This window comes from Pseudophryne corroboree, chromosome 2 (genome assembly GCF_028390025.1).
Source record: "Pseudophryne corroboree isolate aPseCor3 chromosome 2, aPseCor3.hap2, whole genome shotgun sequence".
Classification (NCBI taxonomy): domain Eukaryota; kingdom Metazoa; phylum Chordata; class Amphibia; order Anura; family Myobatrachidae; genus Pseudophryne; species Pseudophryne corroboree.
In genome coordinates this window covers 383,392,415-383,419,820 of record NC_086445.1, presented here as the reverse complement: position 1 = coordinate 383,419,820, position 27,406 = coordinate 383,392,415, and the positions used below count along the sequence as shown (strand labels likewise).

Sequence of the window (27,406 nt, the reverse complement as noted above, 5' to 3'; positions counted from 1 at the left end):
TGTCTCTGCATGTTTTATCTAGAAACTTTTTTTCATATTAGAATCACATACAGAATCAGTGGTTTAGGTTGAGAAATATAAAATGTTGCTGAGACTAAATAATGCTGCTTTCAGGCCAAAAGCCCTAGTCCGACCCAGATTTTGAACTCTGTTTGAAGCCGGGTTTCAAAGCTGTGTTTAGATGTACTTAACCCTTTCACGCCGCAGGATGGACCCGGGTAATTCCCAGGTTGTCACCTTTCACACTGGTGTCTGCCAGTGCCTCATCTAAAGTGGATGCTTGGAGATGATTGTGAGGATACGGATTCTCAGATCACTCAGGTAAACAATTTAGTAAAGTGGCAAATGCCTTTTATTGTAAAAATACACACACAGTACACAAAACAGTAACTATTACATGCCAGGATGGTATCTTACCTACTAGGTTCCCACAATAGTATAGGATTACAGATGTGTGAGGGAGTATCTGTATAGCAGAGCCAACAAGTCTGCACTCCCAGGAAAAGCTTGTCATCCAGTGTCCACAATGCATTCAGACACAATACTCACTCAGCACACTGGCAGCCTCGTCCTCAGTGCACGTCCAGTAGCCTTTTTGAAACGAGAGGATAACAACAATACTTCTAGGCCTCAGCACACTGGAAGTGCTATCCTACCAGTAGCTTTCAGAAGCCATACACCTTATTCCTCTCAGGTCAAGAACTCCACTCTCTCTTTTAAAAATCCCACCAATTCCTCTAGGTGTAGACCTGCCTTCCAGGGCTGTCCAAGACGTGGTGCTCTCTGCTTATTGGAGCTGCAGAGTAAGGGGTGGATATGGCTGGGAAAAGGCCAGGTTCATCGCAGGGTAACACCTGCTGTTGTCCTGTAACATGTCTATACATGCCTACTAAAAGAACAATGGATGCTAATTAGGTTATCCCTCCTCCAAGTATCAGATAGTGTCCATTCACCACCAGATTGATCCCCTTTATAGCAGACAAGGTATTCCAGCTGCTATTTGTCTGTGAAATCCTCTGGCAGATAACTATTCCTATAAACAACTACACACATTGAACACAGTATAACCAAATAAACCGCATAGTCCAAATATAACATATAAAATATAACTGTACAATATAATAACACAACACAATACAATCATATATATATATATATATATATATATATATATATACACACACATCTTCATATGCATTCTGTACAAAACATCAGGCTAGAGATAATATTCCCTGATAAACACATATAACAGAGGGATGATTTTTCACAATAATATGTGATGTCCATTTCTATTGGGAATCCAGGCAGCATGCAGTATAAGTGATAACCAAGTTCTGTCCTGTCTCTTTACACTTACGCACTGAATCCAGAAACAGGCTGCAAAAAGTACTCCTCAAGAGCCAGCTGGGCTGCGTCCGTTACAGACATCCCCTACTTTTTCCAGCCGCTGCGATTCAGTGACAAGAGTAACCCATTTGGGATGGGCAGACATCACATCTGGACCGCCTGGGTCAAACAAGTGTGGGCTTACATGTCCATCTGGCGGTGGAGGGTCTGGGCTCAGCAGTTCACAGTTTATAAGACCCCCTCCAGTATCCCAGGCACTGTGTTTAAACAGCCTGATTGGTGGTGGGTAACCCCTATCATCAGAGGTGCGTCCCTCACCACCCTCCTTTTTGGGTGACAACACTCCCTTTATCTTTGGTGCATCAGAGAGGAGAGTGAGCTGCCTCAACAAAATCTGGTCTCTGGGGTCCTCACTCTCCCTCCCCAACACTATATTCCCTGGGAACTCCACCTCCATCACCTCTGGTGCATCTGGACAGTGGTTTGCCTCCCCCTCCCCCATTTTGAGTGACGTTACTCCCTCTACTTCTGAGGTATCACAGGGTAGCACAATCTGCATCACCAGCCTTGCATCAGGAAACCTGGCAGGGATAGTCAGTGGCTGGGGCCCTTCTTCTGCACTTAACCACTGGGATGAATTTGGCTGCAGGGGAGCAGTGAGTATCTGTAATTCTTCTCCACGTGCTCCCCCCTCAAAAGCCTCTACCCCCTCCCTTGGGTCTGAAATGTCTTCTACGCCCTTAATTGATAATTTCTGGGCCTCCCCTAGCATAGCAAACTGGACAGCTGGTTCAGGTGCCACTGGCAGACAAGACCTCACCTGCAGCAGTGAGTCCTCGGCCTTTATCAGCTCCTTGGTGCCCTTGACACCAACATCTTCTTGGAACTGGCATTCATTCACCATTTCTTCATTTTCCACCTCTGAAAAGGGAAAGTTGGGTAGCAGCACCTCTGCTTGGTCTGTAGTTATATCAAGCAGATCCTCACTCTGTGTCTTGTCCTCTGTGTGTGGGGTATCGAGCCCTCCCACCACAGGCACCTTAGCTGACTGGTTAGTACTTTGTAAAGGAATGCTATAACTCAGCTGTTCCTCAGATATTTCTTGCATAGAATAGCACAGGGTAGCATTCACTGCACTTACCCGCACAGTATGGTCCAGACTCCATGTACGCCTTTCTGGGGATAACTGCCTCCTGGAGTGATCCAACACACCTTGCTCCCTGGTCTGTTCATGCCACCTTAGAGTGGATTCCATCAGCCGACTGCTCGAGCTCTCCATCCTCTGACCCAGTCGCTGGTTTGGCAAATCTCCTCTGTATGAAACTTCAGGCGCCAGGTTGCGTCGCTGACAACTTCGCAGGGGCACATCCTGATGGGACAGGGCAGTCTGTAGAATGGTGGCTGCTGGTGCAAGAGTCCGCACTGTAGGACTGTCTTCTGGTAATCCCAGCACCTCCTTTATTACCCGCATCCGATCCTCGGGTGTCGCGCCATCTCCCAGTGCTTCTAGACGGGCCTGTAATAACTCTGGTGTCTTTTCAAACTTTTCTCCAACCTTCCCCTCTCCAAGGGCTTTCAGACGGGGTTGTACTAACCCTCGGGATCCCACCTCCGATCCACCGCTCTCCCTGCGGTTACTGGCATCGAATGTCCCGGCTGTAGGTCTCAACCACTCCGTCACTTGTTCCATCTCATCTGACTCCTCAGAGTCCTCCTCCTCATCACAAGGGTGTTCTTGATCCCATTTCAGCAATTTCGCAATTAGGGATTCCTTTCCATCTGTTGCGGTCACCTTAATACCTCGTGCTCGACAGACCATATGCAGGAATCTCTTGTTGAGGTTTATGTACATTTCTGTTTCTGCCTCCATACTGCTGACTTTCGAAATGTACTAACAACTTTTCAGCAAGATACCTGGCTACTGTGTGCCAAACTGTTTACAAGGCTCTTAGGTGCCCTCCGCTGACACCTCTCGCAGCCTTACGCAGGGTAAACTGTGACTGAGTGACCCCACTGCTTGCCACCAATTGTGAAAATACGGAGTCTCTGATCACTCAGGTAAACAGTTTAGTAAAGTGGCAAATGCCTTTTATTGTAAAAATACACACACAGTACACAAAACAGTAACTATTACATGCCAGGATGGTATCTTACCTACTAGGTTCCCACAATAGTATAGGATTACAGATGTGTGAGGGAGTATCTGTATAGCAGAGCCAACAAGTCTGCACTCCCAGGAAAAGCTTGTCATCCAGTGTCCACAATGCATTCAGACACAATCCTCACTCAGCACACTGGCAGCCTCGTCCTCAGTGCACGTCCAGTAGCCTTTTTGAAACGAGAGGATAACAACAATACTTCTAGGCCTCAGCACACTGGAAGTGCTATCCTACCAGTAGCTTTCAGAAGCCATACACCTTATTCCTCTCAGGTCAAGAACTCCACTCTCTCTTTTTAAAAATCCCACCAATTCCTCTAGGTGTAGACCTGCCTTCCAGGGCTGTCCAAGACGTGGTGCTCTCTGCTTATTGGAGCTGCAGAGTAAGGGGTGGATATGGCTGGGAAAAGGCCAGGTTCATCGCAGGGTAACACCTGCTGTTGTCCTGTAACATGTCTATACATGCCTACTAAAAGAACAATGGATGCTAATTAGGTTATCCCTCCTCCAAGTATCAGATAGTGTCCATTCACCACCAGATTGATCCCCTTTATAGCAGACAAGGTATTCCAGCTGCTATTTGTCTGTGAAATCCTCTGGCAGATAACTATTCCTATAAACAACTACACACATTGAACACAGTATAACCAAATAAACCGCATAGTCCAAATATAACATATAAAATATAACTGTACAATATAATAACACAACACAATACAATCATATATATATATATACATCTTCATATGCATTCTGTACAAAACATCAGGCTAGAGATATTATTCCCTGATAAACACAAACACATACAGTATAACAGAGGGATGATGTTTCACAATAATATGTGATGTCCATTTCTATTGGGAATCCAGGCAGCATGCTGTATAGGTGATAACACAGTTCTGTCCTGTCTCTTTACAATGATGTCATCTCCAAGCACTACTGAGCCACCACTCAGCTCATTTTAGGCATGACCCAGGTCAAATGATCCAGGTCATGTCTTTCACACCGCAGTTCTGTGATTTGTTGCTAGTAAAAGCTATGAACAATTTCCTTTTCCTGTGTTACGCAGTTTGACTACAGTATTTGTTAATTTCTGAACAATAACTGAACCCCAACAGTGTATGTAGGACCTGATTTAGAGTTAAATGTAAGTTTAGGAATACTTGCTGACTCTCCCTGAATGTCAGCAAGCTGAAATGATGGTGGTCTACTACAGTGGATTCTTACTGATTTTAAATCAACAAAAACAATCTAAATCAATGTTGAGTTTCAGGGGCTCTAACACACATTTCTATCAGATTTTTTTTTATATTAATTTTTAGATGTTATTACATGTGTGTTTTAGCCCCAGAAACACAACATATAGCTATAAAATGTTGATGAAAATAGTTCTTAAGAAAATATACCACTTGAGAAATGTCCTGAGGATGGTGGAGAGTGATGATGTCATCACTCTACATACACCATAGAGAAAACACTGGGGAGAAGAAAAAGAAAGCTACAAGAAAATGGCCATCTGACATGTAGCTCATATGGAGCATTCAGTGCCGCACACATAGGTACTGCTTTCACAAACTCCCTGAAAAAACTTTTAAAAAATAGTGAAGTACAGTATGATTAGAATAGATGTGTAGTTCTCAGTCAGGTGTTGGTCAGAATTTGTGGACTTTTGGGGTCCTAACATCATACTATTTAGAGCCAATCAAATCTCCACTTTTTCTTTTTAGGAGGTTTGATAAATCTACCGCTAATTCTGCAGTTACTTAATAGGACATCAAAACCTCAATGTGTATGGATGGTTTGACAATGTAATGACATTACACTATTACTATATATCCAAAACACTGTAATGAAAGAAAACATTATCAATTCATGCCCTCAATTCAGGCCACATATTTCATTTATATTACAGATTAAAAATTTGCATCCATATCTGAAGACTGATTGACCTAGTGGGAATTGTATCAAACATCAAAGTTTGAAGAGAATGATGTAATGTACCATTTGTTTTGTACTGCATATTGCATTAAAAGATAAGTGCAATCATTAATCATTATTACTGCACACCATCCTTAGGGAATTTTATTGTTTTCTTGTTATAAATTAAAACACAGTTAATATAATGTCATCTTCCAAATATGCTGTTAAAACAGTCCTACTGATCATCATCTTTCATGATTGTATAAGTGACTTCAATTAAGACACAATGCTTTTTCAGAATTGTGTTCATGTTTAAATAATCATTTCTGGACTGTTTAGCTGTTAACTATTTTCTATACATTAAAAAAACAAAACACATTCTGTAATCTCTTATTTGTTACCCTTGTAATGTTTCTCCATCAAACATGCCATAATAATGTATTGCTTTTCACTGCATTACAAGCGGTAACAGCTGTATGATCGCTAATGCGATGTGACTGCATTCTCCCATTTTCGTGGCCACTGCACATGTGCAGGTCCCGTTCTGCGCATGCACGGCTGGGAAAATGCGATTGCATCACATTACCGCAAACGCCTCTGCTTGATTGACAGGCAGAGGTGTTCGCGGGGCAGAATGGGGCGAGGACACGGCATTGTAGGGGCGTCAACTCGGCGTTGGGTGGGTGTGGTGTGGGAAATGGGTGCAGGATCGGGACGGCCGTATGACGTCACTGTGCTGCGACCCAAAAAATGGCTGCCCTGCGTCTGCCTTCGAATCCGGCTGTGGAGACAGGGGGGCTTTCACAGATCAGCAATGCAATTGAATTGTGATCGCATCGATGCCTGGTATTTGCATGCTGGGTGGCCCTCAGCATGTAATCGCAGCCAGTTGCAGTTTTGCTAAATTAGCAAAACTGCAACTGAAGTTGAATAGGGTCCTAAATACTGTAGATGTTCAGGCTTGGACTGGCCAACAGGGGTTCGGGGAAACCACCGGTGGGCCCTACCTCCTGCTCTAAGGATCAGGTTCCAGACTGTGCACTTGAATTATACATCATACAGATGTTACGTTATACTGAACTATGGTGTATTTTCTACAGTGCATCGCTGTTATTAATCTGTTATTAATCTGGTGCATTATCATGCATGCAGCAGCTGAATTTACTGTATATATTTATGAAGGGGCCCAGACATTGCACTCTCTAATGGTTAGTCAAACCAATGAGGTGGCAGGCCACACCCCTTCTGCGGACTGGTCACAGCCCTAACATGGGGCCCTAGCACTGCATTCCCCCGGTGGACTCTACATGCCCCAGTCTGACACTGTAGATGTTAGTGTTATCTATAGCACATACTGAGGCAGGTTATAGATGTGAATACTTTTGGTCAGTCACTGCATATGTGGACCAAAAATAGGTAATCGTTCCAATCAATGTTTGTGTCAATTTTGCTGCAGAAATATTCTGGTATGCCCCTGGCTTGACATGATATTTGAGTAATATGGCCTGCTGGATACCAAGAAGTTTGAATGTGAAAGGATGAAATATGTAGTTTTGGCTGCAAAGATACTTTTTTTGTATTGCCTCATAGGCTACATAAAAGGTTTGTCACTGCTGATAGCATGGGGGAGCCTGTTTAAGAAGGATTTTTACTCTGTTATCGCCATTGAGAAAAGACAAAATTCTGGTTACCTCTGATTCTTTTTATGAAACCAGGAGACAAAAGGGGAAAATGAAGCAGAAGACAACTGTTCAGCAGCCTTGCAGTCAGTGAAGTTAGAGAATAAGCAGTCTAGCAATGCCAACAATGGAACTCAAGTTCTTGCTTCCACCAAAGTCCCCAGGAAATTATTTATATATTATTATTATTTATTACCAGTTATTTATATAGCGCACACATATTCCGCAGCGCTTTACAGAGACTATTTGCCCATTCACATCGGTCGCTGCCCCAGTGGAGCTTACAATCTATATTCCCTATCACATGTACATGAGCACACATACATTCTAGGGTTAATTTGTGTTGGGATCCAATTGACCTACCAGTATATTTTTGGATTGTGGGAGGAAACCAGAGTACCCGGAGGATACCCACGCAAGTACGGGGAGAATATACAAACTCCGCACAGGTAGAGCCATGGTGGGAATTGAACCCATGACCTCAGTGCTGTGAGGCAGTAATGCTAACCATTACACATAACAAAAAAAACAACAACAACAGACAATATACTCTATGAGAGTACATGCACTGGTGGTATTTATGCTCCATCTGATGGTGTGTATATTACCTGAGGTTGCTATACCAGATCTCCGCAGATGTTTTACAGATCAACCATTATCCTGGTTCTCACTACCAATGATCACACAAAGCTGTAATTATGTAGGCCTCAGGGACATGTCATGTAAACAATGTGGGGTCCTATTTAGCTGTTTCTGAGTCCTATTATAATTTACTAAATCCTCCTCAGACCTCCACAAATGTTCCTTAAATGCCCCAAAACCTCCCCACTGGCCCCTTATGTTCCACTCCGACTGCCCAGAGTCCTCTTATATGATATAACTAAAACATCACCTGGATCTACATGCCACCATGTACTTTACATTTCAGTTACTACATTGATTGTTGTATATACTGTATATATCAGCCATTCTACCGTCACATACTGGACATTTGTAAGATACCATTTTTGTTGAAATTTAACACAAGGAGGTTTTACAGAAGAAGAAAAGTTGTATGTACAGTAATATCAAAGTGCCTAACTACTGTACTATATGCTTATTTTTTGGTAGAATTTGTTTTCTCTGTTATACCCAATACAATATTACAAAATTTGTGATGTATGAGACAAGCCAAATCCATCACCATTTTGTAAAGTATACTTCTACTTGATAATTCTCCTCATTCCAAATTAAGAGCCTGTGTTATTTTTTTATGAAAACCTACAGAAAGAGAATTTAACTTGTCAGCCTGGTTGAAAGCTCAAAAGCTACACAGCTACTGTACAGATGTATTGTAGTATCATGTTTGGGTCATTTTTTACTCATTTTCAGGAATGTTCCATACAGATGTGTCCCAACACGTATTTGCCTGCCTGCCTGCGTATGCATCGCCGGCTGCTACTCCTGGCACAGTGTATCATAGCACACTTCTGCTACTTAATATATGGTGAAATGTGTGGTGCCGCAGGCACCAAGGAGCAATGCTCCCACTGCCATGCGTGCCAAGGGGAGGCAGCAGGAGTTCGTTAGAGCAGGTAGCAGGGTGCCACAGATGTGTCCTCTTACATCCTTGCTGCAAACACACTAAACAGCCCTTGAAATCGTGCCATGCCGTTGCGGGACTCGGTAGCGCCAAGCATCTTTTTTTGCGTATTTAATGGCACTCGTTACACAAAAGGTAGAGAAAGAAGACTCTTGTGTTGGCGCACTCGTATTCTAGATGGTAAATACCATGATGAGTTTAGGAAGAATGAGATAAAACATAACTTTTAATATTCATTTGTTAAGAATAAAAAATGAAAAATATCTAATGGAAAGTGATTAATTAAGAATTCTTTGAAGAAAAAGATATGACTGAAAATCAATAGATTTAAAATGTTCTGGTCAACCTACATATATAGTAGTTTGAAAGGCTGTAGAAACGCATAGTCTTACATCTATTTCACCCTGACAGTACAGAAGGATCTGTATTGATAAGACCAGTATTGGTCAGTTGATACGCAGGAGAACCTTATCACCAATATTAGATAGTACAGTACAAGCAACTGTATTATTACATTTTATAGACAAACTCGTAACACAAAGTGAATGGGAGATACCGCTCATGGGGATGAAGGAAGATCAGTGGTGATACTGCTGTTAGTGTTTATATTTGAGTCATATTCCCAATTCAATTCGCACATTTCTACAACACTTGGTATTCCTTGGGGGTCTCCCTTCCAAGTACTAACCCAGCCCAGCACTGTTTAGTTTCCAAGATCAGACGAGATCGGGCATTTGCAGTGCGGTATGGTAGTAGAGTGGGCGAACTGGGTATTTGAACACTAATGAGAGTGCACCTCTATGGAAAATATTGGATTAAGGTTAATAGAAAGTATTGAGACTCAAAGAGAGTTTGCAAAGTTATCAGATGAAGTGGATCTGCTTTCCGTGTTAGGCAGGAGGGTATGTCAATACCTGAAGGCACTGAATCATAACCCCTGGGTCACAGATGAGAGTCCATTGGAATAAGTGAATTCAGAAAAGAGATGAGAGCATTAGAATACCGAGCAGAGAGTTGAGTATCACTGTGGATTTAAAACCACTGTTCAAAATAGACAGCCTCAGGGTTGTGGTGACTGGTAATAAATCCTTTTTTTAATTATATTCTAGGTTACTTGTGTCATTCCCCACATCACTAGAGTAGGAATGTACTGAGTGTTCGCCTTTTAACGTATGGGCTGGGTGCCTGAGCTATAAGCACAAAATGCCTAGAACATTTGAATAAGAATTCTGTATATTGTATCCTTTACAGAATATTTTTTTTAGGATAGTTTAGAAAGGAGTAGTGCTAAATAGTGAAGTACATGATATTTAGCACTATTCCTACCTAAACTATACTAAAAAAACCATTGCCACGTTTCAGTGTTTTCCATGAAATCACTATAGCATAGCATTTTGTATGCAAATACAGTCGCAGTCACATACAGAATATAGTCATGCTGCATGGGTACATTTCTTATACACCGGTATCTTTTTTTTCTGCCCATTTGGTAGGATTAAGCATTTAGTCATTTCTAAACATCTTGCTGGAAGTCCCTGGCACTGTGCATACCTTTTCCTTCCATTTCTATACTTCAGGGCTTACTTAGAATGGGATCAGTATAAAATACCGGTCGCCGGAATGCCAGCCATCAGTATTACGAAAACGGCATCCCAGCCACCAGTATGCAGGCAGCGGGGTGAGTGCTAGGAAACCCCTTGCGGGCTCGCTGCGCTTGCCACACTGTGGGCACGGTGGCACACTGCGCTTGTCACAGGGTATAGTCTCCCTCTATGGGTGTCGTGGACACCCACAGAGGGAGAATAGCCTGTGGCGCCGGTATTCCGGCGGTGGCATTTCACTGCTAGTCGGGATTCCGGCATCGGTGGATCCGCCGGGATCCCGACTAGCGGTATTTTAACCGATTCCCCTTAGAAGATTCCATCCTTGTGAAAGTTTGCCCAACAAAAGGAAGGTTGCAACTGAACACTCTGCAAGTTACAGACTAGTGCTCATACACTAATATCAGTAAGGTGGGGTTCAGTGTGAATTACTAGTGAACGGGATGCTGGTCGTCAGTAAGCCAACAGCGACATCCTCGCCACCAGTATGCCGGCAGCGGGGCGAGCATTGGAAAGTGCCTTGCGGGCTATATTTTTCCTCTATGGGTGTTGTGAACACCTACAGAGGGAGAATAGCCTGTCTCGCCGGTATTCCGACGCCGGCATTGTACCGCTATGTGGGATTCTGGTGTCGGCATTGTGATCACCAGGATGCCGTGCGGCGGTATCTTAACCACTTCCCATAAGCTGTTATCAAAATTTGTACCCCTTTGCTTGTATTCAGTTATAGCAATACCAGTATATTGGACCTGGGTCATCTCAGTTTCACCCCTTCTCCCCGTGCTGCCAGATCCGGATTATGGGAGGGGCACACAGTACCGGTGTTATACAGTAAACGGGGACAGCATTGCAGGAAAGTGCCAGGCTAGATAGCCGCTCTACCTGGCCCGCTCTGCTGGTATCAGCTGCTGTGCCTGTCAGACTGACGGGTGCACGATCGCTGCAACTACCACCACAGTTGACGCTGTCGCCAGCAGTAACAACTGGGATAACGGCACCCAGCGATGGGCAGGAGAAGTTAGAGAACTGCAGTGTATTTGGGAAGGAGCTTTCTGCCAGGTCTGGTGCTCTGCTGATGCTGCTGTGATCACGGCTTCTAAAGTTTGAGATACAGCTGCTGCTGGGAACAGTGGGGATCCTGCTGCCGGGGAGCGGCAGGTGACAGCAGGGTCTGAAGCTCCAGAGTTGGGCAATTCCGCCAGCAGGGACTGCTGATTGCTGGTTAGTGGTTGTCCTATCTCCCTTACAGTGGGAGCCATTGGGACAAGTGCCCAGGTTTCCACTTTGCATGCATTGAGGAGATAGGACAGACCTTTTTAAATAATTTTATAGCTCTGCACGAGATTACGGAAAATGCAGTTGTATCCTCCATAAGGGCATTTGTGAAATTATCAGGTGTTCAGAATTGTTGAAGAATACTGGACACCCCTGACACGTTATTTTCCGGTAAGGACAGATTTTAAATAGTATTAAACAAAAATCACACCAAGTGCAGCTCATGGCTTCAGTGATTTGTATACTATTATACTTGGCCAATGTGCTAATACTTTACTCATCAGCAGTTTTCTGGGGTAGAGGATAACAGGTCAGAGACAGAGTATTTCTCCTTATGCAACCTGTCCCTCTTCGAGGTGAGGGGAGAGAATTATGTTTCCCTTTTAAAGCTTTAAATAGTTTGGACCCTGAATATTTAATAAAGCCGTAACATTAGAATTATGGGCCCTTTAGACAAATTTTTATCTTCCTTTGTGAACGTTGAGTTAGAAAAATGTCTCACTATTTCATTGATAAAATTAAGTTTACAACAAGCTTGATTTGGGTATTCCCAGTTATTGTAGGCCAGAAGATCAGCTATAGAGTGTAGATGGTACACTTACCTCTACTGTACTGTACAAATAAAACCCACATTTCTAAAGACTGTATTCAGTAGAATAGCTGTGTATAAGGTTTAGGGATGAAGCAATGATCTCACTTGCGAAATAACAACACTGCATTTTACGCATGTCATGAGGCATGAGGCATGAAGTTTTGGCCTGGGAGCATGTGAACTAAAAGATTACAGTTACAATATTAGCCATGGTGTAGGTACAGTTACCATATTAACGCTTCCACTTGAAAGGCATCCTAATCCCGACATGTACGGTATAAGTATAAAAATGTACTAAATGTGTTTAATGGTAAATACTAACCATATAATTAGTAAAACAAAAATAGAGTATTCTAATTGAATGTCACATAATAATAAAACATGCTTGGAACTGGTATCGTTGTGTTTTTTATACTTTGAATTAGGCACAGCCAGCGTCACGCTGTTTTTGGATACTGATGCCAAAAATGTCTAATATATCAACTACTTCAAAGCACTCAAACAATATTGCAAGCAATTATTTTGTGTTTGTGTCATTTGCATGTCACAGACAAAACAAAGGTAAAAACAAGAAATCTCATTTCTGATGAAGTGCTGCTTTAACTTGCTATTCATTTGGCTCATGGATGGCTGATAAAATTAATTACTGCAATGCAGATGGTAGTACTTAAAGGTCACTCTTTCATTTTTATTTATTTTTGTTATGTTTTGTAAGTGCGTGTGATTATAATATGTTGGTCTTACACTGTTGAATGTTCTGGCTTCCCTAACAATACACAGGAAAAAAATGAACAATGGCTATTATGGAAGCAGAACACTGTACGCAGTACGGAAACATGTAGTTTGATGTGAGAGATTTTTTGGCATGATTCACTGCGCTATACAATGTCCTGAGCACACAGAGAATAGGCCTAGATGAACGGTACCCATATGGGAAAGCAGGTGTTCTTGACTACAAGTATTTGATTAGTATGAGAAAGATGCAGTGTTTGATTTGCATGAATCATTGCTGTATTATTGTATGAATAACAGATTGTTCCCACAAAGCCCGTTCTGGATCTATAGAAATAATGATTTAAATTCTATAAAGTAGCTGTGATACAAGCGATCATAGCCCTTTTTTTGTGCCCCGTTGATGAAATGCTTCAAGCTAATAAAAACCTACATTTCACACTGGGAACAGTGGCCAGCTCGTTTATAGCTCCTCCACACTTTTGTTGGGTCATTGTTTTGTGTCCATTGTAAACAAAGTAAATGATATGGGAGTTCAGTGTAATAAAGTAGGATGGATGCTGAAAATATTCTGTACACAGATTCCGTTTTGATTAGGGCAATTTGTAACACGTACACTTACTGGACACAGCTACTGTAGGCTGTTATATACCATATACGGGTCTCATTCAGTGTTGGATGTAATGCTAGTTACTGTACTGTATGTCTTTTATTTTGTCTGCAACACGCCCTTTTTATGTCTTACTGTGCATTTGTGTTTATTGTTTGTAGTGTGTGTCTTTTTTTTCAAGGCAACTTGCACATAAGGCCCCATGCACCAAGGAGACGGGATTGTGGTGGGACTGTTCCGCTATTTGTACACTGTTTTGCCCGCTGGCAGCAGTGTCCTGTGTGCGGGGGTGGGAAGGGGCAGTTTGCTCTGCAAAGCAGCGAGTGATCTCTGAATAGATGCTATACAGTACAGGGAGGTGAACCGGGGAATGCCCAGCTGCTCGGGGAGTGCTGGCCATGCTCCCAAAATGCTAGAAAATGGGTAGTTGCCACAAGGCGATGCCATCTTGGCAGAGGCCATGCCCCCTTTCCAGGTTGCACGCACCTATGATGCGCGAGGTTCACCACTCACAGGACAGAAAAGTTGTGAGGTATGCATTGCTAATGCACCTGGTTGGAGGGACGACTTGTGGATAGTCCAATCCTGGGGCAAGTTGTTAGTTGATGATGATAACAGCTGTAGGCCTCATCTGATTTATCCAATGTGTTTGAGACACACACTTTAATGAAAATAACTTTTAAGTGCTGAAAATGTGATTTAAAATCAGGATTACATTGTACTAAATAATACTTAATCATACTGTACTGTCATTTTTTTTATTTATTACTGTTTAGGAAGGGGAGGCTGGCCGTATCTTTAATAGTGATTACTGTAAATGTTCTGTTTACATCTCGTTCTATTACCATTTCACATGCTTTAATTAAATTTGGCTACTTATTATCTGCACTATCCATTTACTCTAATGTGTATAAATTATAAAACTTGATTTTTATTATCTTTTGTACTCAGTCAAGTCACACATCCTATCATATTGACACATTTGTATGTGTTACTTGCAGTGGGAGGAAGGGTCATTTGCTTCCTATGCAGAGTTGGTTGCATCTCCTATTCTTCCTATAGTTACTATGATAAATGTAATGCTACCCATGTAAGCTTCCACCAAGAACTGATTGCTTAGTGTGCCAAATATAAGGATACCAGTTACGTCTAACTCCATCAAGTCTTACATGTAACCTATAAGGCTTAGAAACAGACATCATTTTTTAAATATTATGTTCTGCATTTATACACTTTGGGTTTCATTTTCCTTTAACCTAGGGACTCTGTTCAAGTTCTTTCCTATTCCCATCTCTGATCGTATTCATTGTTAAATGTATCTAACAGCACGAAGCATTCCATACCTCCCAACATTGGACATCACATAATATAATACAGGTTAAGTATCCCATATCCAAATATTCCGAAATACGTAATATTCCGAAATATGGAATTTTTTGAGTGAGATAGTGAAACATTTGTTTTTTGATGGCTCAATGTATACAAATTTTGTTTAATACACAAAGTTACTAAACATATTGTATTAAATGACCTTCAGGCTGTGTGTATAAGGTGTATATGAAACATAAATGTATTGTGTGTATGTACACAAACTTTGTTTAATGCACAAATTTATTAAAAATATTGGCTAAAATTACCTTCAGACTCTGTGTATAAGGTGTATATGAAACAAAAATGCATTCTGTGCTTAGACTGGCCAATCGCCATGATATCTCATTAAGGTATGCAAATATTCCAAAATACGGAAAAATCCGATATCCAAAATACTTCTGGTCCCAAGCATTTTAGATATGGGATACTCAACGTGTGTGTGTGTGTGTGTGTGTGTGTGTGTGTGTGTGTGTGTGTGTGTGTGTGTGTAATATATATATATATAGATATATATATAGATGGATGGATGGATAGATAGATAGATATACACTGTATAATAACACGCAAGTCACACAAGTAGTTTCCACATTTCAATTGTGTTTTGATTGTCATCGTGATTCCTCTGTATTTGCTCTCATATAAAGTCTTCTTTTTATGGTGAACTTATATGTCTACCTAATGGAGAGAATTCTTCACTTGGTTGAATGTTGTGAAGGGGTTCTTCTTTACGATGGAAAGGATCCTGAGATTATCCACCACTCTTGTCTTCCATGGACATTCAGTCCTTTTGGTGTTGTCGAGCTTACCAGTGCAGTCTTTTTTTCTCAGAATGTACCCAACTGTTTATTTGGCCAGTCCTAAGGTTACAGCTATATCGTTGATGGATTTTTTGATAGGCAGATATTTTTTTACTGCTTTTCTCTACTTGAATATAATTTATGTGAGGTAGTACCCATTTGTAGTATAGCAGAACCTTTCAATATACTATAAGATTAAACTGAATTTATGTAAAAACGTGTAGTATTTCCCTGCACCATTTTTGCATTTATCTTACATTTTAAAGGTGTAAAATATTTCACTATACTACAGTATATGTAATGTGTACTACTATATGTAATTCAAATGATGGACGACATCTAGCAACAAACTAATATAATGTAATATACATCTTCTCTTCTAGTCATTTGACACTGAGATCTGTGCAATAAGGTTTGGGTGAACGTAACCCAGAAGTGCTACATACAATACTAATACTCGTTATCATAGTCAGCTTTTCTATACTCCATAAATCATCCTCCTGTCTAAACATGGTACATTCTGCTTGCGGTTGCACAACAAGTATTAGATATGGATACTCTCTAGTGCATACAAATAAATATTAGTTTATAAAGAAGATGTATGTTTGTACAATGATAAAACAGCTGCTGATAGGGGTGGGAGCTGCTATAAGTTTTTTCTATTTTATAACCGATACATGAAAGTTTAGGAGTAATGCACAATCCATACTACACAACACTGCTACAACATATGGTCATTATGCAGCGTGGTTACACCTCAGTAAAGGTTTACAGGTAATGAATCCCTCTTCCTGCAAACAGTAAGGAATGTTTGAGATTGTTTTGCATCTCTCATTTGTTTGCTTTTTTACTTTTCAAGTGGGCAGGAAAAGCAGAGTTGACAGTATTTTCTGTTTCCAGGGAAACTTTGCATCTAATCACATTACCTGCGAAGCGATTTTTATAGACCTTGGAGTTCTATAATCTCTATCATATTGTTCTTCCTTCACTTCATTCTGACTTACTTTTTATCATTTCCAATTATTTATTAATAAATAACGACACCTTGATGCCTTGACACTGAATGAATTGTACGATTTACATGTACTGTATAAGGAACAGTTATTTAATTGGACAATAGAGACTTATTGACTTTAAGAAGTCATTTTTCAGGAAGGAACAGCCAGTCAGCACAGCAGGGAGTGGATCAAAAGGTGTTGTGCGTCACAGGGGTGGTTCGGAGGCATGGCGTGGTGTAGGAGGCTGTGCAGGGGGCATGGTGGTGTATTCACATTATCGTTGCTACGTCCCCTGCTATATAATGCTGAGATTACCCACATTGTACAGCAGGGAGCGTGACTCGATTCAGCGCAAATCTCTTCATCTGCCGTCCTGTGGATGGTGGATGTCTGGCAGCTGCGGACAGATAGAAGCTCGATCCGGGAGAATTGCCCATTTTTCTGGGCAGCTGGGATGCCACCCAATTTTTGGGAGCTTCCTGGTCATTCCAGTAGAGTAGGCAAGTATGATATGCATTGAATTGCATGTGTTCATAGATGCACAAACACTTACATTGCCTGGGGAGTTCTCATTGTGGGGGTGCTGCTGTTGGGTGTGTGATGTTACAAATTTGGGGGCATCAGCCAGTTTGTAGTGCTGCATGGCTTATGGCCTAAGTAAGGCATCAAACCTTTAATTTCAAAATACTGCTTTGAGAATGCTCAGGGAACACTGCGTAGTGCTCATATGCGATTTGGGTGTTCCAAAGAGCCTTTTCTTGATCAAGGGGTTTGTCGGTCAGTATTGTTTTAGCAGCACAGTAGCTACAGGGAAACACATCATATTCCTTTCAGTGCAAAGTTAATCCCCCCAATGTTAAATACATAAGAACATAAATACTTGTACTCATAAATAATTATTACAAAAATCAAAAAGTTAAATGTGTCTGGATTGGCTGACCTTTATTTGCAATAATACACAGCTAATTTAAGATAGCATTTTAGTGCCTACATTTTGTGTATGTAGATTGTCAGGAGTCTAGCAAATAAATAGAAAGATTTGGTAGTGAGGGGAAGTTAATGTATTGTAGAGTTATAATAATTCTCCAAGGCTGTGAATGTGATTAAAGTGAAGTGGTATGTCATTACCTTGACAACAAGCATTTGAAAAAGCATATGGTTCAAGGGCACATTATTATGACTCACCAATCTTAATATAGGGTTGCTTGGCTGTCTATTAAATAATAGGCACAAATATGTAATGTCTGAATCCTTTCGTTAGGTTTAAAACAGCAAGTAGAAATAGCTATTCTGATGTCTAGTATATGTTAAACTACTTATTAAAGTCAGAAATAAAAATTTTTGATAGCTGAATAATTTTCTGAACAAGTTACAACCAGGATCTATTTGCCAATTGTCCTTGCCTGATGCCAGAAAAATCACACTTACTAGATAGTGATACTGTACTGTCATTTAGCTTAGTGCAATACAAAACATAATTTTAGTTAATAACTTTTTAGCGCCCCCCCCACTCCCCCCCACTGGATATTAGCTGCAACTTACAAATCAACACTCCACAATTTAAACCATACAATGTTGGTACCATTATATCCTGACAGTCCATCTGCTTTGACAAAAGGAAAAGGCTAAAGGTGCATACTCACTGAGCACTTTTCCCCCCTGCCCAGCAATGTCAGTGGCGGTGAGCGGCTTTCCATAGCAGGACGCTATGGAAAAGCCGCTCACCCCGCCGTTCATCTACTGGTAATACCAGTAGATGAACGGCGGCCGCCAGCGATGAAGCGGGAGCGTGCATCACCGCTCACCGCTTGTGCATACACACTGGGTGGCTTTGAGCTGAAAGCAGCTCAACACACCAAAAGTGACCTGCTTTCAGCTCAAAATCTCCCAGTGTGTATGGGCCTTAACTGTGGCAAAATGTGAAACAACCATGAATTTCCTGGTAATTTGCTATTTCACTATCTAAAGTGATCAAATATGCTCAATCAATCAGTTTCTCAGATACCCTGCGGACAGACATGCTTGGATTTAAATTTCATGGACTATGTCCTGGAGTTTGGGGAGCATGTAGCCTAACAATAGCAGACATGTAAAGCATGAGATGAATCTAGTCATTTTACCTTCATAAGGGGGCTTTCTTTTTTGTTGCTGTTCCAGCTGGTGGTTTCTTTCAAAGTATTGCATATTAAATGACAATACAATTGCCTTATTCTAATATCTAGGGTGTAATCATAGTTGCGGTGTACATAATATTCAGTTTTGTGAGATTGATTTTCTTCTAAAGATTTACAGATGCATGGATGTACAATTTGGTATTTAAAAGATGGAGAGATAAGGGATATCCATGCTGAGTGCATCAATGCAGGTATATAGCCACATGCAAATACAGTTCCATTTTGTTGGATGAGTTAATTTAAATAAGATTGAATTGGAGAAGTCATCGCTAGTGATGAGTTCTCTGTTTTAAAAGCTGTTTGTTTTTTACTTTCTCTAATTCATCCATAGTAGTCCAGGCTATCTTTACAATTCTTAAATAATAGGGGAGAAAAAAACAGTGGCAAGCACCCATCCAGCCCGTACTAAACGATTGCTGTTAGGAGAGTCATTTTCATTCTGACACTTTGACATTTAGAACCGTCTTTCAAACATCTTATTGGTTGGTCCAACTGTTTTAACTGGGAGTCTAGGAGACTGCTTCCTTCATTTGATGCTGCTATTGATTGTGTTGGGGCAGTTTTTAATATTTAATACACTGCTTGGTATCAGATTATACTGTGGATTTGACCTTTTGAACCTCACATACTGTGAATAAGTTATTGGATATTAGAGATGAGCGGGTTCGGTTCCTCGGAATCCGAACCCGCCCGAACTTCATGTTTTTTTTCACGGGTCCGAGCGACTCGGATCTTCCCGCCTTGCTCGGTTAACCCGAGCGCGCCCGAACGTCATCATGACGCTGTCGGATTCTCGCGAGGCTCGGATTCTATCGCGAGACTCGGATTCTATATAAGGAGCCGCGCGTCGCCGCCATTTTCACTCGTGCATTGAGATTGATAGGGAGAGGACGTGTCTGGCGTCCTCTCCATTAGAATAGAGATAGATTAGATAGAGAGAGAGAGATTGTGCAGAGTCGCAGACAGAGTTAGTTTACCACAGTCAGTGACCAGTGCAGTTGCTAGTTAACTTTTATTTAATATAATATATCCGTTCACTTCTCTCTGCTATATCCGTTCTCTGCCTGAAAAAAAAAACGATACACAGCACAGTCAGTCACACAGTGTGACTCAGTCTGTGTGCACTCAGCTCAGCCCAGTGTGCTGCACAGTCATCAATGTATAAATTAAAAGCTTATAATTAATTGTGGGGGAGACTGGGGAGCACTGCAGGTTGTTAGCAGGAGCCAGGAGTACAATTATATTAATTAACAGTGCACACTTTTGCTGCAGGAGTGGTGACCAGTGCCTGACCACCAGTATAGTATTGTTGTATACTACTAATATCTCTTTAAATATCAACCAGTCTATATTAGCAGCAGACACAGTACAGTGCGGTAGTTCACGGCTGTGGCTACCTCTGTGTCGGCACACGGCAGGCAGTCCGTCCGACCAGAATTGTATTATTTATTATTATATACCTACCACCTAACCGTGGTTTTTTTTTCATTCTTTATACCGTCATAGTGTCATCCTAATTGTTACGAGTATACTACTATCTCTTTATCAACCAGTGTACAGTGCGGTAGTTCACGGCTGTGGCTACCTCTGTGTCGGCACACGGCAGGCAGTCCGTCCGACCAGAATTGTATTATTTATTATTATATACCTACCACCTAACCGTGGTTTTTTTTTTCATTCTTTATACCGTCATAGTGTCATCCTAATTGTTACGAGTATACTACTATCTCTTTATCAACCAGTGTACAGTGCGGTAGTTCACGGCTGTGGCTACCTCTGTGTCGGCACACGGCAGGCAGTCCGTCCGACCAGAATTGTATTATTTATTATTATATACCTACCACCTAACCGTGGTTTTTTTTTTCATTCTTTATACCGTCATAGTGTCATCCTAATTGTTACGAGTATACTACTATCTCTTTATCAACCAGTGTACAGTGCGGTAGTTCACGGCTGTGGCTACCTCTGTGTCGGCACACGGCAGGCAGTCCGTCCGACCAGAATTGTATTATTTATTATTATATACCTACCACCTAACCGTGGTTTTTTTTTCATTCTTTATACCGTCATAGTGTCATCCTAATTGTTACGAGTATACTACTATCTCTTTATCAACCAGTGTACAGTGCGGTAGTTCACGGCTGTGGCTACCTCTGTGTCGGCACACGGCAGGCAGTCCGTCCGACCAGAATTGTATTATTTATTATTATATACCTACCACCTAACCGTGGTTTTTTTTTCATTCTTTATACCGTCATAGTGTCATCCTAATTGTTACGAGTATACTACTATCTCTTTATCAACCAGTGTACAGTGCGGTAGTTCACGGCTGTGGCTACCTCTGTGTCGGCACACGGCAGGCAGTCCGTCCGACCAGAATTGTATTATTTATTATTATATACCTACCACCTAACCGTGGTTTTTTTTTTCATTCTTTATACCGTCATAGTGTCATCCTAATTGTTACGAGTATACTACTATCTCTTTATCAACCAGTGTACAGTGCGGTAGTTCACGGCTGTGGCTACCTCTGTGTCGGCACACGGCAGGCAGTCCGTCCGACCAGAATTGTATTATTTATTATTATATACCTACCACCTAACCGTGGTTTTTTTTTTCATTCTTTATACCGTCATAGTGTCATCCTAATTGTTACGAGTATACTACTATCTCTTTATCAACCAGTGTACAGTGCGGTAGTTCACGGCTGTGGCTACCTCTGTGTCGGCACACGGCAGGCAGTCCGTCCGACCAGAATTGTATTATTTATTATTATATACCTACCACCTAACCGTGGTTTTTTTTTTCATTCTTTATACCGTCATAGTGTCATCCTAATTGTTACGAGTATACTACTATCTCTTTATCAACCAGTGTACAGTGCGGTAGTTCACGGCTGTGGCTACCTCTGTGTCGGCACACGGCAGGCAGTCCGTCCGACCAGAATTGTATTATTTATTATTATATACCTACCACCTAACCGTGGTTTTTTTTTTCATTCTTTATACCGTCATAGTGTCATCCTAATTGTTACGAGTATACTACTATCTCTTTATCAACCAGTGTACAGTGCGGTAGTTCACGGCTGTGGCTACCTCTGTGTCGGCACACGGCAGGCAGTCCGTCCGACCAGAATTGTATTATTTATTATTATATACCTACCACCTAACCGTGGTTTTTTTTTCATTCTTTATACCGTCATAGTGTCATCCTAATTGTTACGAGTATACTACTATCTCTTTATCAACCAGTGTACAGTGCGGTAGTTCACGGCTGTGGCTACCTCTGTGTCGGCAGTCGGCAGGCAGTCCGTCCATCCATAATTGTATTATTATTATAATATATACCACCTAACCGTGGTTTTTTTTTCATTCTTTATACCGTCGTCATAGTGTCATACTAGTTGTTACGAGTATACTACTATCTCTTTATCAACCAGTGTACAGTGCGGTAGTTCACGGCTGTGGCTACCTCTGTGTCGGCAGTCGGCAGGCAGTCCGTCCATCCATAATTGTATTATTATTATAATATATACCACCTAACCGTGGTTTTTTTTCCATTCTTTATACCGTCGTCATAGTGTCATACTAGTTGTTACGAGTATACTACTATCTCTTTATCAACCAGTGTACAGTGCGGTAGTTCACGGCTGTGGCTACCTCTGTGTCGGCAGTCGGCAGGCAGTCCGTCCATCCATAATTGTATTATTATTATAATATATACCACCTAACCGTGGTTTTTTTATACCACCTAACCGTGGCAGTCCGTCCATAATTGTATACTAGTATCCAATCCATCCATCTCCATTGTTTACCTGAGGTGCCTTTTAGTTCTGCCTATAAAATATGGAGAACAAAAAAGTTGAGGTTCCAAAATTAGGGAAAGATCAAGATCCACTTCCACCTCGTGCTGAAGCTGCTGCCACTAGTCATGGCCGAGACGATGAAATGCCAGCAACGTCGTCTGCCAAGGCCGATGCCCAATGTCATAGTACAGAGCATGTCAAATCCAAAACACCAAATATCAGAAAAAAAAGGACTCCAAAACCTAAAATAAAATTGTCGGAGGAGAAGCGTAAACTTGCCAATATGCCATTTACCACACGGAGTGGCAAGGAACGGCTGAGGCCCTGGCCTATGTTCATGGCTAGTGGTTCAGCTTCACATGAGGATGGAAGCACTCAGCCTCTCGCTAGAAAACTGAAAAGACTCAAGCTGGCAAAAGCACCGCAAAGAACTGTGCGTTCTTTGAAATCCCAAATCCACAAGGAGAGTCCAATTGTGTCGTTTGCGATGCCTGACCTTCCCAACACTGGACGTGAAGAGCATGCACCTTCCACTATTTGCATGCCCCCTGCAAGTGCTGGAAGGAGCACCCGCAGTCCAGTTCCTGATAGTCAGATTGAAGATGTCAGTGTTGAAGTACACCAGGATGAGGAGGATATGGGTGTTGCTGGCGCTGGGGAGGAAATTGACCAGGAGGATTCTGATGGTGAGGTGGTTTGTTTAAGTCAGGCACCCGGGGAGACACCTGTTGTCCGTGGGAGGAATATGGCCGTTGACATGCCAGGTGAAAATACCAAAAAAATCAGCTCTTCGGTGTGGAGGTATTTCACCAGAAATGCGGACAACAGGTGTCAAGCCGTGTGTTCCCTTTGTCAAGCTGTAATAAGTAGGGGTAAGGACGTTAACCACCTCGGAACATCCTCCCTTATACGTCACCTGCAGCGCATTCATAATAAGTCAGTGACAAGTTCAAAAACTTTGGGTGACAGCGGAAGCAGTCCACTGACCAGTAAATCCCTTCCTCTTGTAACCAAGCTCACGCAAACCACCCCACCAACTCCCTCAGTGTCAATTTCCTCCTTCCCCAGGAATGCCAATAGTCCTGCAGGCCATGTCACTGGCAAGTCTGACGAGTCCTTTCCTGCCTGGGATTCCTCCGATGCATCCTTGCGTGTAACGCCTACTGCTGCTGGCGCTGCTGTTGTTGCCGCTGGGAGTCGATGGTCATCCCAGAGGGGAAGTCGTAAGCCCACTTGTACTACTTCCAGTAAGCAATTGACTGTTCAACAGTCCTTTGCGAGGAAGATGAAATATCACAGCAGTCATCCTACTGCAAAGCGGATAACTGAGTCCTTGACAACTATGTTGGTGTTAGACGTGCGTCCGGTATCTGCCGTTAGTTCACAGGGAACTAGACAATTTATTGAGGCAGTGTGCCCCCGTTACCAAATACCATCTAGGTTCCACTTCTCTAGGCAGGCGATACCGAGAATGTACACGGACGTCAGAAAAAGACTCACCAGTGTCCTAAAAAATGCAGTTGTACCCAATGTCCACTTAACCACGGACATGTGGACAAGTGGAGCAGGGCAGGGTCAGGACTATATGACTGTGACAGCCCACTGGGTAGATGTATGGACTCCCGCCGCAAGAACAGCAGCGGCGGCACCAGTAGCAGCATCTCGCAAACGCCAACTCTTTCCTAGGCAGGCTACGCTTTGTATCACCGCTTTCCAGAATACGCACACAGCTGAAAACCTCTTACGGCAACTGAGGAAGATCATCGCGGAATGGCTTACCCCAATTGGACTCTCCTGTGGATTTGTGGCATCGGACAACGCCAGCAATATTGTGTGTGCATTAAATATGGGCAAATTCCAGCACGTCCCATGTTTTGCACATACCTTGAATTTGGTGGTGCAGAATTTTTTAAAAAACGACAGGGGCGTGCAAGAGATGCTGTCGGTGGCCAGAAAAATTGCGGGACACTTTCGGCGTACAGGCACCACGTACAGAAGACTGGAGCACCACCAAAAACTACTGAACCTGCCCTGCCATCATCTGAAGCAAGAAGTGGTAACGAGGTGGAATTCAACCCTCTATATGCTTCAGAGGTTGGAGGAGCAGCAAAAGGCCATTCAAGCCTATACAATTGAGCACGATATAGGAGATGGAATGCACCTGTCTCAAGTGCAGTGGAGAATGATTTCAACGTTGTGCAAGGTTCTGATGCCCTTTGAACTTGCCACACGTGAAGTCAGTTCAGACACTGCCAGCCTGAGTCAGGTCATTCCCCTCATCAGGCTTTTGCAGAAGAAGCTGGAGGCATTGAAGAAGGAGCTAACACGGAGCGATTCCGCTAGGCATGTGGGACTTGTGGATGCAGCCCTTAATTCGCTTAACAAGGATTCACGGGTGGTCAATCTGTTGAAATCAGAGCACTACATTTTGGCCACCGTGCTCGATCCTAGATTTAAAGCCTACCTTGGATCTCTCTTTCCGGCAGACACAGGTCTGCTGGGGTTGAAAGACCTGCTGGTGACAAAATTGTCAAGTCAAGCGGAACGCGACCTGTCAACATCTCCTCCTTCACATTCTCCCGCAACTGGGGGTGCGAGGAAAAGGCTCAGAATTCCGAGCCCACCCGCTGGCGGTGATGCAGGGCAGTCTGGAGCGACTGCTGATGCTGACATCTGGTCCGGACTGAAGGACCTGACAACGATTACGGACATGTCGTCTACTGTCACTGCATATGATTCTCTCAACATTGATAGAATGGTGGAGGATTATATGAGTGACCGCATCCAAGTAGGCACGTCACACAGTCCGTACTTATACTGGCAGGAAAAAGAGGCAATTTGGAGGCCCTTGCACAAACTGGCTTTATTCTACCTAAGTTGCCCTCCCACAAGTGTGTACTCCGAAAGAGTGTTTAGTGCCGCCGCTCACCTTGTCAGCAATCGGCGTACGAGGTTACATCCAGAAAATGTGGAGAAGATGATGTTCATTAAAATGAATTATAATCAATTCCTCCGCGGAGACATTGACCAGCAGCAATTGCCTCCACAAAGTACACAGGGAGCTGAGATGGTGGATTCCAGTGGGGACGAATTGATAATCTGTGAGGAGGGGGATGTACACGGTGATATATCGGAGGGTGAAGATGAGGTGGACATCTTGCCTCTGTAGAGCCAGTTTGTGCAAGGAGAGATTAATTGCTTCTTTTTTTGGGGGGGGTCCAAACCAACCCGTCATATCAGTCACAGTCGTGTGGCAGACCCTGTCACTGAAATGATGGGTTGGTTAAAGTGTGCATGTCCTGTTTTGTTTATACAACATAAGGGTGGGTGGGAGGGCCCAAGGATAATTCCATCTTGCACCTCTTTTTTCTTTTCTTTTTCTTTGCATCATGTGCTGATTGGGGAGGGTTTTTTGGAAGGGACATCCTGCGTGACACTGCAGTGCCACTCCTAGATGGGCCCGGTGTTTGTGTCGGCCACTAGGGTCGCTAATCTTACTCACACAGTCAGCTACCTCATTGCGCCTCTTTTTTTCTTTGCGTCATGTGCTGTTTGGGGAGGGTTTTTTGGAAGGGACATCCTGCGTGACACTGCAGTGCCACTCCTAGATGTGCCCGGTGTTTGTGTCGGCCACTAGGGTCGCTAATCTTACTCACACAGTCAGCTACCTCATTGCGCCTCTTTTTTTCTTTGCGTCATGTGCTGTTTGGGGAGGGTTTTTTGGAAGGGCCATCCTGCGTGACACTGCAGTGCCACTCCTAGATGGGCCCGGTGTTTGTGTCGGCCACTAGGGTCGCTTATCTTACTCACACAGCGACCTCGGTGCAAATTATAGGACTAAAAATAATATTGTGAGGTGTGATGTGTTCAGAATAGGCTGAAAATGAGTGTAAATTATGTTTTTTGAGGTTAATAATACTTTGGGATCAAAATTACCCCCAAATTCTATGATTTAAGCTGTTTTTTAGGGTTTTTTGAAAAAAACACCCGAATCCAAAACACACCCGAATCCGACAAAAAAAATTCGGTGAGGTTTTGCCAAAACGCGGTCGAACCCAAAACACGGCCGCGGAACCGAACCCAAAACCAAAACACAAAACCCGAAAAATTTCCGGCGCTCATCTCTATTGGATATTTTTTCTATTTCACATGTTAAATTACACTATGGATTTTTTTATTTCAGGAAAGAAAAGCGCTCTGTGATACACACAGATTTTGCACTTCATTCTACTGTGCTGCCTTGTTCCCACTGACAGCCTTAGTACAGTTATAATCCAAAAATATTAAATACAATGGTGGAACTAACGTAGTTGTGGGGGGTGCAGTGTCTATGGTGCAGGCTACTAGGTTTTCCATACATCATCACTGCCAGGCAACAGACATATTCTTCATCAGCATTTATGTGTTTTTGCTTTTCTGTGTCTTAAATGTGAATCTTTCATTTACTTAGATGTCACTGATTGATACCCCAACTTTCCTCTGCAAAAACTAGGGCAAACTGCCAGTTAGCCAGCATTCTGTCGGCCTAAATGGAGGTTTAGTCGCACCTAGGCGATAGCGTAGGTTGCTGAGTTTATGCACGGACAGGCGTGTTGAGACACAACTACATACTCAGCATGCAATACACATCTTCACCACTGAGTGGCTAATGCTCCACTAATCCAGTACTTTAGAGCAAATAGCGGCGGCAAATGGTCAGTAACGACTGTAATGTTAATGTACTGTATACTGTACACACAGACCAATGGCCAGACGGAGAGTCAAA

At 42.5% G+C, this 27,406-nt stretch overlaps 1 protein-coding gene and 1 pseudogene across 1 annotated transcript in view; one reads left to right on the top strand and one right to left on the bottom strand.

Moving 5' to 3' along the window:
• The window catches only part of FGF14 (fibroblast growth factor 14), a 900,283-nt gene that overhangs the window by 181,095 nt on the left and 691,782 nt on the right, over positions 1–27,406 (top strand). The window lies entirely within an intron of this gene.
• LOC135052659 (5S ribosomal RNA) lies at positions 9,326–9,444 on the bottom strand (annotated as a pseudogene).